Source organism: Gorilla gorilla, chromosome 4 (assembly GCF_029281585.2).
Source record: "Gorilla gorilla gorilla isolate KB3781 chromosome 4, NHGRI_mGorGor1-v2.1_pri, whole genome shotgun sequence".
NCBI lineage: Eukaryota > Metazoa > Chordata > Mammalia > Primates > Hominidae > Gorilla > Gorilla gorilla.
The window spans coordinates 131,843,823-131,861,990 of NC_073228.2; the positions used below are offsets into that span (position 1 = coordinate 131,843,823).

General features: G+C 38.8%; 1 long non-coding RNA gene across 1 annotated transcript in view; it reads right to left on the minus strand.

Annotated features, from left to right (window-relative positions):
• Positions 1–17,452, minus strand: part of LOC109027029 (uncharacterized) — a 45,002-nt gene extending 27,550 nt beyond the window's left edge. Inside the window, exons 1-2 of the long non-coding RNA XR_008680343.2 lie at positions 16,204–17,452; positions 4,047–4,813 (exon numbers count right to left, since the gene is read on the minus strand). This is a non-coding gene — a long non-coding RNA (uncharacterized lncRNA). The remainder of the gene's footprint in view (positions 1–4,046; positions 4,814–16,203) is intronic.
• Between the last annotated feature and the right edge of the window lie 716 nt (positions 17,453–18,168).

Here is an 18,168-nt window from a genome sequence, read left to right on the forward strand (position 1 = left end):
AGAAAAAAATTCTTTCTCGCCGTATAAAGTCACAGCCTTATTGAGTTAGGACCCGACCTCTATGATCTCATTTAACCTTAATTACCTCCTGAAAACTCTATATCCAGATATGGTAACTTTGGGGATTAGGGATTCACCATACAAACTTTGAGGTGACACAAGTCAGTTCATAGCCAGAGGCATCTGTGACCCTTTGGCAGTCAACACTCATAGCAACTGAGGCATGTGTACAAAGGCCAGGTATGATAGATTGTTTGCAAAAAAGATGGCAATTCTTCTTTCTGTATGCATGACCCTTTCAATATGACTTTGCAACTCCCTCACTACTCTTTGTACCTGGACTGGCTTTATGAATTATTTCGACCAACAAAATGCAGAAGTGACATTGTACCACTTCTAATCTTAGAGCTCAAAAGGCTTGCTTCCACTTGCTCTCTTGCAGCTTGGACGCCACCACATGAATAAAGCTGGGTTGTCCTGCTGGATAAGACGCATCATCCTGGCCAGTAGCAAGCCAGCCAATGACCAAACACATGAATACAACAGCTAGCCTCCAGTCAATCCTCAAGCTGACCACAGACACATGAGTGAGCCCAGCAGAGATTAGCTAAGCCTGGATGGATCAGCAGAACCACCCAGCTGACTGGTAAATTTGGGAGCAATAATAAATGGCAGCTGTGTTAAGCTACTAAGCTTGGGGCATGGAAGGGGCCTGTTAAACAGCAATAAATAACTGATACATACACTAAAGTGAGCCTGGACAGAAAAATGGAGTTAATACAGGTCACCAAGCATCTTAAAGAAATAATTCATGAAATTCCTATGTTTTTCTCAGGGGAGCTTCTTTAATGAGTAGCTAATTCTATGACTTTTTAAAATAATATAAAAACTTAATCTGTCATCGGCAGACATACTCTTCTCAGTAAATACTGAATCAAATTCCTAGAGTCTAGTTCAATTACTGTCTAGCCTCAAGGATACATATCTAGATTTAAAACCAATCTTGGTCTAAGGACATTGATCTCACCTCAGCTTTCTTTCTATACCGCAGTCCACAGGAGGTATAGAAGCAAAACACCGTACTCAGAAAAAGAATTTTGGGGCTTATGAACTGGCTTTTCCATTTTGTATTTGTATAACTTGGCAAAGAACCTGTCTGAATCAATTTCCTCATGTGCCAAATGAGGATAATATTCTATAACTACAAGAAAATTATCAAGAGTCTCAAATGAAATACCAGTGTAAAAGTCTAGATAAGGTGAGAAATGTTACACAACCATGAGTGAATTTGAGGGGACCTAATCTGTATATCCTTGGAGACTCTGGGATGAAAAGATAACCAGGAGTTCTTGTTGTATAAAGGTTCTGATACTTCCTGAGATAAATGCAAAGTGGATTTTGAGAAACATGCTCAAAGTTTGAGCCTTTGAGATAAAGGTGGTCCCCAAGTTCTTACCCTGAAGTAGAAGATATTTGACATGTGCCTCAGCAAGAGACTCTAATCATGAAGCAGAAAACAGCATGTTTGGGGCATAGCTCAGAATACTTCTGACCTGATTTGAGACATCTGTTCTAAATCCTTCAACAGAGGGAACAATAAAAAGGAAAAGTCCTGGTTATATATTGAAGTCCTAAACAAAGAATTGGCTTTCCGGTTCACATTGGCTAACTGAATACAAAAGTTTACTGTGGGGGAAAGAAATCCCATTAAGATGACAGAAAGCCACATATACATACACATAAAAAGTGAATCCGTAATAGAGTGGGAAATTCGAAAGTGATGCCACCGATCAAATTTCTAGAGGATATGGAGTCATTCAGACTAGATTGAAAGTGGAAACTAAGAGAGCTGAGGAAGCCACGATCTCATATAGAAGAAACAGAAGGTCAAACAGAGTGTGTTTTCCCAACTGTGCCCCCAAATAATCCAAAGACCAGAACCAGTGGGAACTACGGGAAAGAGCAGGATGAAGACCGTTAGTAAGGTGACTAATTAAAGGATTTCAAAACATTTACATCAGTGTCCACTCATGTTCCTGATGTCATGAAGAGAGTGGTTACTTCTTAGAGCTATGACTCCAGATTCAAGCCATGAGAACACTTCTCTAAAGTGAAAGTTGGGGCATAGAAAATTCCAGAGTAGCTGAGGCTGGAGAAGCAGAGCAGTACTACAACCTATGGTTACTGTGAGGGACTGGAGGTCTTGGCATTTGTGATCTCATTCATACTTTCCCTACATAAGCTCCCAGGGCTCCTGTAATCAGAACCTGTTTCTGTGTCACATGGACAGTGAATTTTTTTAAATTTTTGAGACAGAGTCTTGCTCTGTCACCCATGCTGGAGTGCAATGGCGCGATCTTGGCTCACTCCAATCTCCACCTCCCGGGTTCAAGTGATTCTCCTGCCTCAGCCTCCCGAGTAGCTGGGATTACAGGTGCACGCCACCATGCTTGGCTCATTTTTTGTCTTTTTAGTAGAGACGGGTTTTCCCCATGTTGGCCAGGCTGATCTTGAACTCCTGTCCTCAGGTGATCCACCCGCCTCGACCTCCCAAAGTGCTGGGATTACAGGCATGAGCCACCACACCCAGCCTAAGAGCAGTGATTTTCATTCAGGCTAGGATTCACATCTATAGCTAGGAACAGATAACCAGAATATCTAAATATTTGTGGAAAATAAACCATAAATATATCAACTGTAATAACAATAACAACAACAAAGTTCTAAACTCAACAAGTAGAAAAATTAACCCCTGGGGAAATAACAAAATCCAAGCAAATGAAAGAAAACTACAAAGGAATATAAACACAAGAAATTAAATAAAACTTCAAAATAAGAATAATTTCCTCAGATTGGTTTGAAGAGATACTGTGTTCAAAAGAAAATAATATATTGTAGTGAAAAAGCAACAAGGGAGATCTCCAAAGTAAAAAATATGATCACCATCTATTGGCGGCTCAAACAGAAAAATGTACACAGCTAAACAGTCAAATAGGCAGAAAACAGAGCCAAGTGATTCTCCTACTATGTAGTCCAGAAGGACAAAGAGGTGAAAAATACAGGGGAAAACCTAAAGAACATGAGGAAGAGACCCAGAAGAATATTCATCCATTAATTAGGCATTCTAAAAAACAGAAGAGAGGGGATGAAGGGGAAGAAATAAAAATAATAATAGAGTAAAATATCCTCATCCTTCAGATGAAAAACCTCAAATTAAAAACAAAAACAAAACCCACTAGGCTTATCTTGATGAAATTTTGGAAACAAACAATAAAGAGACTATCCTAAAACACTTCATAGAAACAAAGGGTATACCAATAGGAAACAGAATCAGATTAACATTGAACTTCTTATCTGCAAATACAGTTGCTAGAAAATAAAGGGACAATATCATTACAATACTGGGGAAAGGCCATTTTGAATCTAGAATTCTATACCTCGCCAAACTCTCACTAAAAGATGAGAACAAGGTAAAGATTTGGGGAGTGTGTCCTTACTCAGAAAAGGTACCATTAAAAAAAAGAAAACTTTTCTAAAAGTTTTTATATATATATATGTATATAGATATGTATATATATGTATACAGATATGTATATATGTATATATGTATATATATATGTGTATATATATAACCTAATACACATTAAGAGAACAGTATACTCCACAGTAAGAGAATATACATTCTTCTTAAGATCCATAGAATATTTACAAAAATTGACCACATACCTATGCATACCCAAACACATACATTCACACACACGCTCTTGATAAATTTCAAAATGCAGAATTCATTTTAGCAACAATTTTCTAACTCCAATGAATAATAAATTAACAACGAAAGAGGATCAAAAATTATTCCATTTGCTTGAAAATTGTTAAACATCTTTCTATAATAAATCATGAGTAAAGTCAAAAGTAAAAACTGAATGTATAAACAAATTGGAGCTGAAAGACAAGGAGAACAAGATTTATAGGATGTGGTCAAAGCAATGAAACGGAAGAGTTCCGATTCCCCTTGCAGGGCGTGCGACAGGGGTGTGGCTCACCTGTTCAGTAGCCCCCTCTGCAGAAACCCCTTGCGAGAGGGGGAGCACGCAGATGGGCAAGTGCAGAGGCCGGGGTGAGGGCTTTGGGCTCTGGCTCTGCGGTAGCGTCTAGAGGTGGGTGCCTGTAACCCCAGCGTTACAAAGCTCTTTCAGCTTGGCCACCACAGACGGCTGGAGTGTTAACCAGCTCAATGGACCTTCTGCTTTTTCACAAGGGCAAAGGACCAGGGGACAGCTTTCTGTATTCCGAGCTCTTTTCCAGAATCCAGGAAAAATCGGGTCACACACGGACTTGAAGGATGAATGCGAGGTTTTATTGAGTGGTGGAAATGGCTTTCAGCAGGATGGATGGGGAGCTGGAAGGGTGGGGATGGATGAAGTGGGAAGGTGATCTTCCCCTGGAGTTGGGCCGCCCAGGGGCTGGACTCCGCTCTGACTGCCCCCAGCCAAACATCTCTCGGTGTCCAGACGTCCCTCCTCTTCTCTCTTTCTCTGCTACGTTGTTTTGCCCGTCAGTCGGCTTGCCTCGTATCTCCTCACCTGCTGGTATGCTCTGGAGGTTGGGGTTTGGGGTTTATATGGGGGCAGGATAGGGGGCGTGGTGGGTCAAAAGGCAACTTTTTGGGCCCCAAACAGAAATGCCTCTTCTCATTTAGGGCCGCGGGTATCCAGGCTTGAGGGTGGAGCCTTAGCCAGGGAACCGCCCTCTTCTACTCAGTATTTCCGTCTCCTGTTCGTGTCAGCAATACACAGAAGAAAATCCATTCCTAAAAACATTTATAAGAGAACAATAAAATTGAAAACTAAGTATTTGTGAAACCACCTTTGCAAAAATCATTATCAGTGAGAAAAGTATGACAGTGAAAGAGATCGGAGCTAAATGCTTTTGTAAAGCTCATGGAAAGCCATCAGGCTTGGGGAAGGAGAGGAGCCTGAATCCCGCTAAGGCCCAGACATGAACGATTGTTAGGCGGTATTCCAGAGGTTTTAAGACATGCAACTTCCCCATTTACTCCTACAAATAACACCACTACTTGACATTGGCCTTTTGAGATATCTTTTCAAGTTTCTTTGCATGTCTGACACCCATGACTCCACTTGGGATCCCCCAAGCCTGCTCCCGTGGCCCCACCCAGACGTGACTCAGCAAGCAGAAGCACAGTTTCGACCCCCTATGAATTCATCTCTGCCTCAACCAATCAGCTGCAAGCCTAGCCACCCTCACCCTTTCCCCCAAAATGCCTTTGAAATACTTTTAACCTAAAGGCTTTGGAGGAGAATGATTTGAGTACTAACTCCATCTCCCACATGGTGTGGCTGGCCTCATGTCTATTAAACTATTTCTCTACTACAATGCCATGGTCTGTCTTTGTGCAGCGGGCAGGAAAAACCCCTCAGGCAGTTACATTTCAACTAAGAAGATTAATAAAGGAAAATAAATACAAATAAGAATAAAAGAAGATAACTATAAAATAGAAAATTAAAGATTAATAAAGCTTTGATTAATAAAACAAACCAATGTTGTCTTTTTAAAAGACAAATAAATGAGTCAAATCTTCAGCAAATATTAAAACAGGGAAGAAGTCAGCACTTCTGTAAAAACTGGCACAGAGGAACAATCAGGATCTTATAAGCTGAATTATGAGGCCTGAACTATATTCATTCTGAAGGCCAGGGGGAGCCATTCTAGGGATTTCTGAGGAAAGGAATGGCCATGGTCAGATCTGTGGTTTTGGGAGCAATCCCTCTTGTAGATATGAGGAAGGAAGAGAGGAGAATCAAGTTAGAGATACCAGCAAGCAGGCTTTGCAAGAGCCCAAATAAAGCAGTGGCAGCAGGGATAGAAGGCATGAGAAGGATTCAAGAGGTGTTTATAGTGAATAAAACATAGGCTTTGGTGACTAATTGAATGGCAGGAGTAAGGAAAACAGAAGAAAAGCAGACCTGGAGGGTAAAGATGAGTTCACATTTGAACATGTTGAAACAGAGTTATCCCTAAGTCATCCAGGTAGAGATGGCACATGGGCTTCAGACATTCAGATAGGCAGCTTGGAGGAGACCTGTATTAAATACCTAAATTTGGGTTTTATCTGGGTCTAAGATTAATTAATGGCAGATCCAAGGATAGAGTTAGTCTTTCATGCCAATTTGGATCAGTTTGTAGTGTCATATTGAAGACACACGTTCAGAAGGACTGTGCGGCCAAGTCAAGGATGGGCAGGAATGAGTACCAGGACAAATCAGCAATACATGCCATGGGCCTAAGCCAGAGGTACAGTGGCAGGCAGGCAGCACATTGCCTGACTCTGTCATAAACAGTTGAACTCATGGTCAAGTTTGCCCCCCAAACAGCATGTAGCATATGAAGAAAACCATGATCAAGAGGAATCCAGTGAACCACCAATATTTAAGAAGTAGATAAAAGAAGGTTTGTCTTAGGATAAGTTCAGCAATTTTTATAAACCTGGGTTTTCAAGCATTTCACCCTTTTCACAAGGAGTCACAAAGTTTTGCCCAGGTTGTACCTGTAATGATGCAATTTGAAAGCTACGTGTATCAATTGACTTCACTGCTTCCCAATTTTTATTAATACAGAATTCCTATCCATTGTCTCTTGCCTTTAACTGAAGCCTCTTATGTTTGAGATCTAGTAACTATGGTCCTAAACTAATATCCAAAACAAATACTCTCTTTGGCTATCCTTAATACACCACATTGATTTTTTTTCTCCATTCAGTAAAGACAGAAATAGCCTGCTATCCTTATTAAATTTAAATTAGATTAAAAATGTATGTACTAATGCTGAGTTCTTAGGGATAAGATGGCCTAAATCAGAAGTCAGAGAAAACTTTCATAAATATCTAGAACATAAAGTCGACCTGACCATTATAGTATTCCAGAGTCTTAATATGTGGCTCATGAATGAGAAACTATTTTGATTGTATCATGTTGTCCTAAGAAAGGCTTTGTGCTAGAAGTCAGCATGTGTTTTAGTTTGCAATGTGTCAATAACGGCTGTGAAACTTTGAGTTAGGTAATTGGTTGCTGAGGTGACCAACTTATTCCCAGTTGCCTGGGACTTTCCCAGTTGTAGCATTGAAAGTGCTGCATCCCAGGAAACCTCTTACTTAGCTCAGGGCAAACCAGCATAATTGGTTGGTCACCATATTGGTTGGTATCTCTGAACCTTAATTTCCTCATTTGTAAAATGGGATAACTGAATTAAATAATCTGTAAAATCCCAGTCGACTCTAAAATTCTAGAGACAAACAAATTATACATGCAAAAAGGTGGCTCCTTGCATAATACAATTTTTCCTGCAAGAAAAGGCCAACTATTCAAATATACCGCCTCCGTTACCTAGCATGGTACTTTAAATCCCGGAGATTTAATCCCACAAGATTACACAAGTGGGTCACGCCCTGACTAACACAGTAAGATTAACATTTTTCAGGGATCTAAAGCTAGGGGAAACTAGGAAACAAGCAAGCAAGTGGCACTGCCTGGGCCAGATGAATGCCCCATTTTGGGACTAAGAAACTTCCACTTCACAGTTCTGCCCATCCTGGCCTGGCCAACATCAGATCCCTTTCCTTTTATTTGGTGGCCATCAACAGCAAAGGTCCTGAATAGAGATCAGCCTCCAATCAGAATGAAAGCAGGGCTTTGTGAAGCCATGAATACAACATGCAGTGACCTGGTTTGTATAGGGTTGGTCAAAATAAAAGGGAATCTCTCTTCAGCAGAGACCAAGTGGTTGCTTATCTCTAGGACTCCCAATGTGAAGTCACTCAGAAAAATAGCAGGTCCCAAAGAGTGTATATAGTTGTTTGCACTGCCCTGCTTCTTTCTATCAAAACTCACTGTCAGACAATTTTCAACTGCTTCTGAGACACAGGCAGTTCTCAATAGGGCCATCTGAGTTTTACTAGTATCATCTCTCTGAAAGGCATTTTACAGCACCAAAAGAAAACTGACTTGTCATGTTCTGATAAAGTTTGTTAAATCTAAAAATGTTTTCTATAGGAAAATAATAAAGGAAAACTAAATGTGGAGCATTAGGAGCCCATGTTCATGCTTCACAGACACTGACTTGTTGAGCCATCTTAATCACTGACAGTTGAGTCAGATGCTCTTACCTGAAATTCTCTGACAGAAAAACAAAGGCTATAGTGTTTTTTCAAGGAACTGAATTGTGGTTAAAATATCTGGAAAAGTTCAGGTGAATACCTTTAAAAGAATGGGAGATGGGTTCACAGATGCATCTAGTTCCAGGAAGAGAAGAACATAATTTAATAATTAGCATCTAGTACATTAAAATTTTAATATATGGAAGACAGAAGCTAACAATCCTTTTTCTATAGAGAACCAAATAGAAAGTAGGTTTAAATTTATCATGTTTCTCTCCTGCTTAAACATAGCCTCCTACATCCCACACAACAAATTCCAAGTTCCTTGGACCAGTTATATTCAAGATTTGCCACTGTTTATTCCACCCCAGATTTCCAAACTTATCTCCCATTTCTGAACTGAAAGCTTGCTCTCTAACCATTCTCTACTAACCATCATTTCCCAAGTACCCATGAGCCTTTCCACCTCAATGCCTCACTTGTACCGTGCCTTCAACCTGGCCTGCCCTCCCCACTTTTATCTTCTTCTTGGTATCATATTTATCCTCCAGTCTCTAACCCTTCACAAAATTTTTCTTGAGTGTTCCAGACTACACTGATTTCTCCTGCTTCTGAATTCTTACAGCACATATTGTCAAGTACTTATATTAGGCACTTAATAACCTACTGTGTTAGCTGTTTTTTCACACACATGTCTTGTCCCAACTAGATGCTTACAGCCTTGAGGGCAGTGCTTTTTATACCATGCATTCCCCTACAACGTTATTAAATTGAACAGTACAATTTACTGAGTCCTGAATTAGGTCACAAGAACATGCCCTTCCCCGGAGATTAGGAGACTTGCCCATTGGCCTGAAACAATTTAAAAGAAGAATAATTGAAGCTGGAGGGATAATAATAGACTCTAGAGGATAATAATAGAAAATAGATAGATAATAATAGATGATAATAATACACTCCAGAAGGATTCTAAAAGTCTAAAATTAGATACAACTGACAAGCCACTTGTCCTAGGCCAAGCAGAAAATAGGATGGAAAATGTGGCAATAGCCATTGACTGAGTTGTGAAAATATTTAACCAAGTAATCAATTGGGTTATAGTTATTATGTCAAACACTGATTCAGAAGTATTATATTATTAACTTTTTGTAGTGAATTGACTTAGTCAACTAGTATTAAAGAATGATTAGACTCAGAGGTCTACTGCAAATCAAGCCAAAGCTAGAGTAAGTTCAACTTCCTCCTTTCTCTTTCTTCTTATTAAATTTATCTCCACAAGAGACTGTGTTTTGGCAGAATATTGGGTGTATTTACAGCAAACCTGAGGGAAAATTAGAATCTGCATCAAATTTCAAATGATGAAATTTGCTCAGTGACTACTGTCAAATTTTAGTTAAGACATGAAGACATGAGGAATATGAGAGAGACCAAAGTTTAGAAATGAGCCTTCTCAATACTCTGGTAGCTCATATGGGATATGTTGTTCCTCCAGAGCCCTTCGGGATGCCAGATGTCTTGCTTTCTCTCTCCCTTTCTTCCTCTATTTTTTGGTATCTCATCTTCTACAAGATATCTAGAGCTGTGCTTCTAGGCGAAAGTAAATGTAATATGCAAGCCATGCCAAATGTAAAACAGTTACCACTGAGAAAGCATTTTTCCAAAGGAGAGGAACTAGCTTATCAGTAGGAAGTAATTACTTTTAAGACAGCACAGTTGATTAAATTTTGTAAAATTGCTGGACCTATGTATGAGAGGGTATAGAGAAACTTGGAGTTCATAGGACTCTAGAACAACTTCTCTGGTACGGCTCCAAAAATCGATTTCTAATCCTTCTTCTGATAGTTAAAATGTCCACAACCTTAGACTAGGTCTAGGTCGGCCATACCTACATAAAAATTCCTATAGAAAAAGAAATGGTGTTTCAGTCATATCATTGCCCATAATCAGACAATTCTACCACCATTTAACACATTTGTTTTCAAGAGCTCCATATTCTTCCATTCCATCAGCCGTCCTCTGACCCTGAATTCCTTCCTTCTCAGGATAGACTTACGTCTGTCATTTCTGTCGTAGTCTTTGACATCTGAGATTCCACCACCTGTCCTATTACTTTGTCCCCCTTTTCAATACCCAACTCTACACTAACCCATTCTCCCTCCTTCTCTGATAGGGAGCCATTGCAGATGTCTGGCCAGTGAACCGAAGGGTCACCTTAGAAATCACTGCCCTTAATTTCTGATCTATAGTCCTTACCCTCTCTCATCTCTTGCAGACTTCCACAGCCATCCATGATCCTCAAACTCCTAGCTAAATCAATGCTTCTCTCAGTCTTTGCAGCAACTTCTCCTATACTTTACTCACATGAGAAAAAGCCATAGACATAGACTGGGAGAGACTATTCACATAAATATTTCTAATTTAGAGTTTGTGTCTATAATATATAAAGTATTCATAAAGTCAATAAAAAGATAGATAAATCCATTGGGATTTTTTGTTTGTTTTTCTGTTCTTCTTCTTTGTTTGTTTTTCTGTTCTTCTTCTTTTTCAGAAGACAGGCTCTCTCTGTCACCCACGCAGGAATGCAGTGGTGCCATCATAGCTCACTGCAGCCTCAAACTCCTGGGCTCAAGTGATTCTCCCACCTTAGCCTCCCAAATAGCTGGGACTACAGGTACATGGCCGGTTATTTATTTATTTATTTAGGTATATACAGATTCTTGATTGCTCAAGCTTGTCTCAAATTCCTGGCTCTAAGAGATCCTCCCATTTGGACCTCCCAAAGTGTTGGGATTACAGGCATGGCCACCATACCCAGCCCATAAATCCATTTTTAAAAGACAAAAGTTTGACCAGATACTACACAAAAGAAGATATGCAAATAGGGAATAAGAACATGAAAAGGTGCTCAAAATCATTAATCATTAAATAAATAGAAAGTACAAACTATAATGGGACACCTTGTCACATCCACTCAAAATAAATAGAATAAAAAAGACTGGCATAACTGGTGGTAGGAATTAATATAGCCATTATGGAAAACAGTATGGAGGTTCCTCAGAAAACATAAAATAGAATTACCATATGATTCAGCATTCTGCTTTTGGGCATATATCCAAAGGAATTGAAATCAGTGTGTTAAAGAGGTATCTGCACTCCCATATTCATTGGAGTATTATTTGCAATACCTAAAATATGGAAGCAACCTAGGTATCCATCATCAGATAAATGGATTTTTGAAAGGTGGTATATATGCGCAATGGAATACTATGCAACCTCAAAAAAGAAGGAAATTCTGTCATTTGAGGCAACATGGATGAACCTGCAGGACATTGTGCTAAGTAAATAAGCCAGGCACAGAAAGACAAATACCACATGATCTCACTCTTATGTGGAATCTAAAAAAGTTGAACTCATAGAAGCTGAGAGTAGAATGGTGGTCACCAGGGGCTGGGGATGTTAGTGGACAGGGAAAGGGGAGATGTTGATCAAAGGGTTCAAAGTTTCCATTAGACAAGAGCAATAAGCTTTAGTCACTTATTGCACACAATGTTGATTATAATAATGTGTTTTATATTTCAAAATTGCTAAAAGAACAGAGTTTTAATGTTTTTACCACAAAAATGCTAAGTATGTGAGGTGATGAATTTGTTAATCAGCTTGATTTAATTATTCCACAAGGTAAACATGCTGCATATCAAAATACCAGGTCATACACTGTAAATATATATGATAATTACTTGTCAATTAAAAATAAAATTTAATATAAAAAGGTTAGCATACAAAATATTGGTGAGAATGTAGAACAACTAGAATTCTCAAATGTTGCTAATGGGAATATAAATACTGTTTTGAAGAATGTTTTGGTAGTTTCTTATAAAGTTAAATAGAAACCTATCCTATGACCCAGAAATCCCATTCAAGGTCCTCACCCAAGAGAACTGGGGAAAAAAAATTGTCCACAAAAAGACTTGTATAAGAAAACTTTATTACAGTAGTTAAAGCCCGGAAACAGCCCAAATGTCCATCAATAACTGAATGGATAAACAAATTGTGGTATAGCTATACAATGGATCCTACTCAGAATTAAAAAGAAACAAACTATTGATATACGCAATAATATGGATGAATCTCAAAAATAATATTTAGAGGAAAAAAACCAGAAAGTACGTACTATCTGATTCCACATATATGAAGACTAAGAACAAGCAAACTTAATCCATAGTGAGAGAAATAAGGTTCTCTGGTACTGGGAAAGGAAATAATTGGCCGGAGGAGCAAAGGAAACTTTCTGGGATGATGGAAGCGTTATCTATCTTAACAGAAGTGTAGATGCCATAACTGTATGCATTTGTCAAAATTCACTAAACTGAAAATTTAACATCTACCAATTTTATTATATGTAAATTATACCTCTTTTTTTTTTTTTTTTTTTTGAAAGAGTCTTGCTCTGTTACCTAGGCTGGAGTGCAGTGGCTCGATCTCTGCTCACTGCAACTTCCGCCTCCCAGGCTCAAGCGATTCTCCTGCCTCAGCCTCCTGAGTAGCTGGGATTACGGGCACCCACCACAACGCCCCAGCTAATTTTTATATTTTTAGTAGAGACAGGGTTTCACCATGTTGGCCAGGCTGGTCTCAAACTCCTGATCTGCCCACCTCAGATCAGCCCACCTTGGCCTCCCAAAGTGCTGGATTACAGGCTTGAGCCACCGCGCCCAGCTTATACCTCTTTTTAAATAAATAAATAAATCAAAAGTAGAAAAAAGTGAAAATGTCTATGTCTATATATTCCTCAAAAAATTGCATCTGGGTTTTATTTGTAGAATATCTTACATTCAATGGTTCAGACTCTATAGGTACTTTATAAAGCTTGATAAATTGTTGATTTCAAGGTATACTCTTACAAACTAAACTGTTTCAGTCTTCAAAAAGGATTTATTGGGGAGTGTAGCATTGCTATGTTTGAAAGTATCAATATTCAAGTCAAGAAATGAACTTTTTTTTTCTTTGTAGTCATTGAAGGCTAGTAAAAACCAAGCCACTTGAAGAAACAAGTAAATGTGAAGCTCTGGGATGACCTAGCCATGTTGATCTGTTCACTTATGGTGTTTCTAATGCCCAGGACATAGCTGAATGCCTTGTAGGCATTTAATGTTTATGGAATAAATGAACAAGTCAGGATGGGTAGAAAAGAGAAGGCAATAGGGTTATTAGAAAAGAAAAAAAAAGGTATAATTCCTAAAAATAGTTACTCTGCCAATAAGATAATTAATATTAGACCTGTAATGATATTATATTGACCATATTATGAATTTTGCATCACTGTCACCTCCTAAATATGTTATAGAAGGGAGTGCTGGATAATAGGAATGGTGTTGGATTAACCATGCATGAATAATTCAAAGTTGATTTTAGGCACCCAGGACTGAGACAGGAATAATAGAAAGATCTTTAGAATTTTTTCTTAATAAATTAATGTTTATTTTTCAATTGACACATAATAATTTCACATATTTATGGGGTACAGTGTGTTGTTTCAATGCCTGTATATGTTGTTTTATGATCAAATCACGGTAATAACCATATTCTTCACCCTAAACATTTTATCATTTTTTAGTGGTGATAATATTAAAAATGTCTTCTAGCTAACTTGAAATATGCACTACATCGTGCTTTGCTATAGTCACCCTTCTGTGTACTAGAACACTAGACCTAACTCTTCCTTTCTAACTATAACCTAAATGCCCATTGATAGGTGGATGGCACATGGATGAACCTGGAGGACAGTATGTGAAGTGAAATAAGCCAGGTACAGAAAAACAAACATCAAATGATCTCACTCATATGTGGAATCTAAAAAAGTTTATTTCATGGAAGGAAAGGTAGAACAGTGGCTACCAGTGGCTGGGGAGGGTAGGAGAGAGAGGGGACCAGAAGAGGCTGGTCAACAAGTTCAAAGTTACACTTAGAATTCTTATTAAGCTTGATAATCATATTATGAAGGTTCAGGGTTCATAATTTAGTCTGCTATCATCCACACAGAAAACATGTTAGGTCACCTATAAATTATACTACAATCTTCTCTCCAGTTATTATGGTACGTTATTCTAACTAAAGGCAAACGTATTTTACTTTGTCTGGGATCTACCAAGATCTTCAGGGCTGGGAAGTGTTACCGGTGGAGGGTGTGCAGGCTCTTGGCATTTTGAACAAAGAATTGGACAAAACGCACCAACAAAGCAAGGAAACAATAAGGCAACAAAAGCAGAGATTTATTGAAAATGAAAGTACACTCCACAGGGTGGGAGCAGGCCTGAGCATAGGGGCTCAAGAGCCCAGTTACAGAATTTTCTGGGGCTTAAATACCCTCTAGAGGCTTCCATTGGTTACTTGTTGTATGTCCTATGTAAATGAAGAGGCTAAAGTGAAGTTGCAAAGTCATTTATTAGCGTACGCCCTATGTAAATGAAGAGGCTATTACCGGTCATAGCTGATGTGTTTCCGTTTGATTTCATTCTAAGAAGTCCTTAGGTTCCCTGCCTCCATGCCCTATTCTCCTGCCTCAGAAGCACAGCCCTCATTTTGCTACACCCCAATCTGTATCAAACTATCTCAAAGAGCATTCCAGTTTTTAAGAAAAGTTTTCAGAGAAAAATTCTTTTAAATAAACTCTATAATAAAAATCTCTTGCATTTAACATTGGCAGAGTGAAGAAGGGGTATCTCTAAACCCGTCATTCTGAGAAATTATTGTATAAACATATTAGTAAGACAGAAAAAAGGAAGAAGACTGGAGCAGAATTCAATGGAATGGAAATTAAAATAGTAGGAATAGGAAAAAAGATAAATAAAGACAAGAATAAAAGAAGATGACAGGCAAAAGGAAGACATGTGAAGTAGCCATGGAAATGAGATACAAACACAGCCAACATCCATCCTCATACGGCTACTTACTATGGCCCTGCAGGAGGCAGAAAGAGAGAAGACAAATAGGACTTCATGGTTGCTTTATCTTTAAACTCCTATTCCTAAATCTAGCCTTATTACCCCTTGTTTTAAGAGGAAAACATTTTACTAAAGGCCTTCTTTCCATTGTTCGAATCTTCAAGACATTTTACAGAAATGAAGCAATGCTGCTAACCTTTTGGGTGACAGTAGGAAAGGAAACAAGAATACAAGGGAGAGCTTATTTCCCAGTCCAGGGAACTTTGCTTCAGTTCTGGCTGAGTGTCCAGTTTCGGATGTAACATTTTTTTCTGAATGTGGACTTCATTATGCTGGTAGTTCAGAACAATACACTGTAAGCAGTAGTTAAAGCTCCTGAGCTCCGGCTCTCAGGACTCTGCTGCAGGTGCTTTAACAGGCATTTCCCTTCCTCCCTCCCTCCCTCCCTTCCTTCTTTCCTTCCTTCCTTCTTTCCTTCCTTCCCTCCTTCCTCCCTCACCCCCTCACTCCTTCCCTTCCTTCTTTCTTTTTTTAAATTAAAGCTTATTTTCAAAAATACTTTCCACTGCAAGGCTCAGCTGGGGTGAAGATGAGACCCAGAGGCAGAGACACAGGTGCCTCCACTCTTCGAGTGAGCTTCCTAAGTCCTGCCTCACTGATCTCCACTTCACTTCTTTCCCAATGCCTCCCTTCCTCTTCAGTCCCGAAAAGGATCTGATGTTGCATTCAAGGAAAACGTTCAAAGCCATTTCAATCCCATTTCGGATGCCATTCCTTTTTTTCTGTAAAAGATACTTTAAGCTTCATATGTACATTTTTTAAAAAACAAGTTTTCGTAAAATCTGAGTCCTTAGTAATGCTTAATTCTAATCCTTCCTTCTCTTAATAAAAATTCTGAAAAGGCTGCCTTCCCTAACCTCACAACAGCTACACATTACCTACAGTGTTTCATACTATTTAATTAGGCTTTGTTTCAGCATCCACAACACCTTAGTCAATTTGGCGTTTATTTCATATCCACAAATGCCAGAATTATCTCAGAGTATTTAACACACACGCTGAAATATCTGCAAGGGAATGTTTTACCTGCAGAGGAACAGTCAGTACAAATTCAGTACATTTTCATCCTCTATCCCCTAGGGCGAATCTTCTTGTTCAGGCTTTTTCCCTCTCCACTATGCTTGAAAAGAAGAGAGCAGAGCATTGTGTTGCCTATCCAAAAATGGGGACAGAGCTTCAGGTTAAATGGGTGGAGGAAAAGGTAAACTATTACTGAATGCCCACTATGTACAAGACATTGATGCTAGGTGTTTTATCTATATTTTAAAATTTAACCCTCACAATTCCCTCATGAGGTAAATATAATTATTTCTATTTTCCAGATGATGGAACTGGAGCAGAGAGAGGGTACATGTTAGGTAGTTAAGAGTTCTATCAGATTTCATTACACTACCTACTTCTTCACTTCACCGGATTGTTCATATCAAACCCAAACAAGTAGCCACGACAACCCTAGGAGGACCTAAATCTGGTCCTACCTTGGTTGTTGATTTCACAAAGGTTATGACAATGAGCAGGCAGCCCCTTCTTCTTCTGAGTAGAGTGAGGTCACAGTGCAGGCATACCACCTGAATCATCTGTGTGCCGAGGTCACCAAGGACACAGGCATTGGGGTTAGATAGCTGTTTAGGTCCCAGTTGGCTATGTGATCTTTGGGTTGTTTGTGCATTTATTCATTCATGCATGCATGCATACTTCAGTCCACAAGTATTTATTGAGTGCCTATTATGTGCCAACCATTCTAGATTTTGAGAAAACAGCAGTAAACAAAACAAATTAGGCCATCACAGAGTCTACATAGTCAGGGAATGTAAAACATTATGCCTCTACTTTCTTGTGTGAAGTGGAAGTAATAGAACTGCCCTCATGAGGTTGTGCTAAAGATTAACTAAGTTAATCTGGGATTTTTTTTTTAACTTTAAAATGAGAACCTTTATCTCTAGTACAAATTGAGCTAAAATCAATATAGGTGATAACAGCGGGACTTTTTGTGTATAGAAATGGGGTGAGAAGGAACAATTGTCCCCCAAAGTGCCAGGGGTAATTTCCTGTCACATTTAGTTGAGAGGAGAAGTCTCTAATGTGAGCTGCTAGGCTACCATTCATTTAAGTGCTAATGGAAATGTCAGGCTGAATTGAGGGTCTCATTTTCCTGCAAATCTCAGTGTGCAAAGTAGTCCTCGGGTTTATTTCTGCCTGGTACAGAAAATAAAGGAAAGTACAGGTGTTACAGTAATTATTTTAAATAATCCAAGCTTAAGCTTAAGAGAGAGTGCTTATCTATAATACCTTTGGAAAATCTGACATTTTTTTTCTCTCTCTCTTTTTTGGAAAGCTGGAGCAGTATCTAATCTGCTTTCTAAGGTTCAAGAGCTAATAGGAGTGCACAGAACAAAGATTTGATTGGTTAATGGTTTCCTACCCATTCCAAGGACTTTCTAGACTCCACAGGTCATGAGTGCCAATACAGACAGCACCAGGAGAGTATAGGGGTCAGCCCAAGTTTCAGTAATCAACTTCCTGAAATTAAGGGGGAAGACAGGGAAGACAGTTAAGAAATGAGACATAGCTATAAAAAGCTTAATCATCTGCCCAACATCTCAGGTAATAAATACATCTCCCAGGCAGTGACCCCAGATCTCTCCCTTTGATTGTAGACTTTGGAATTTTAAAAATCATAAATTTTGTTCACTTCATTTCTGAGAATACTTTGTGGTGTTCTCGATTAAGGGGAAAAAAGGTGATTCCATTTCAAACCTATTCATTAGAATTTTAAAAAGAAAGAAAGAAAACCAAAGTCTTTCATTTAGCCCATGCCTTAAATAAATATTTATTTGCTGATCTATCTTTGGTTCAGGGTTAGCAAGACAGTCTGGTGGTTATGGTTTTTGATACAAGTTTCAATTTGGTATAAATTCCTGCCCAAGAGGTATAAAAAGACACAGAAGTGAAGTGAAATCAAAATAAAGACAATGAGGAAGAACAGAAAGG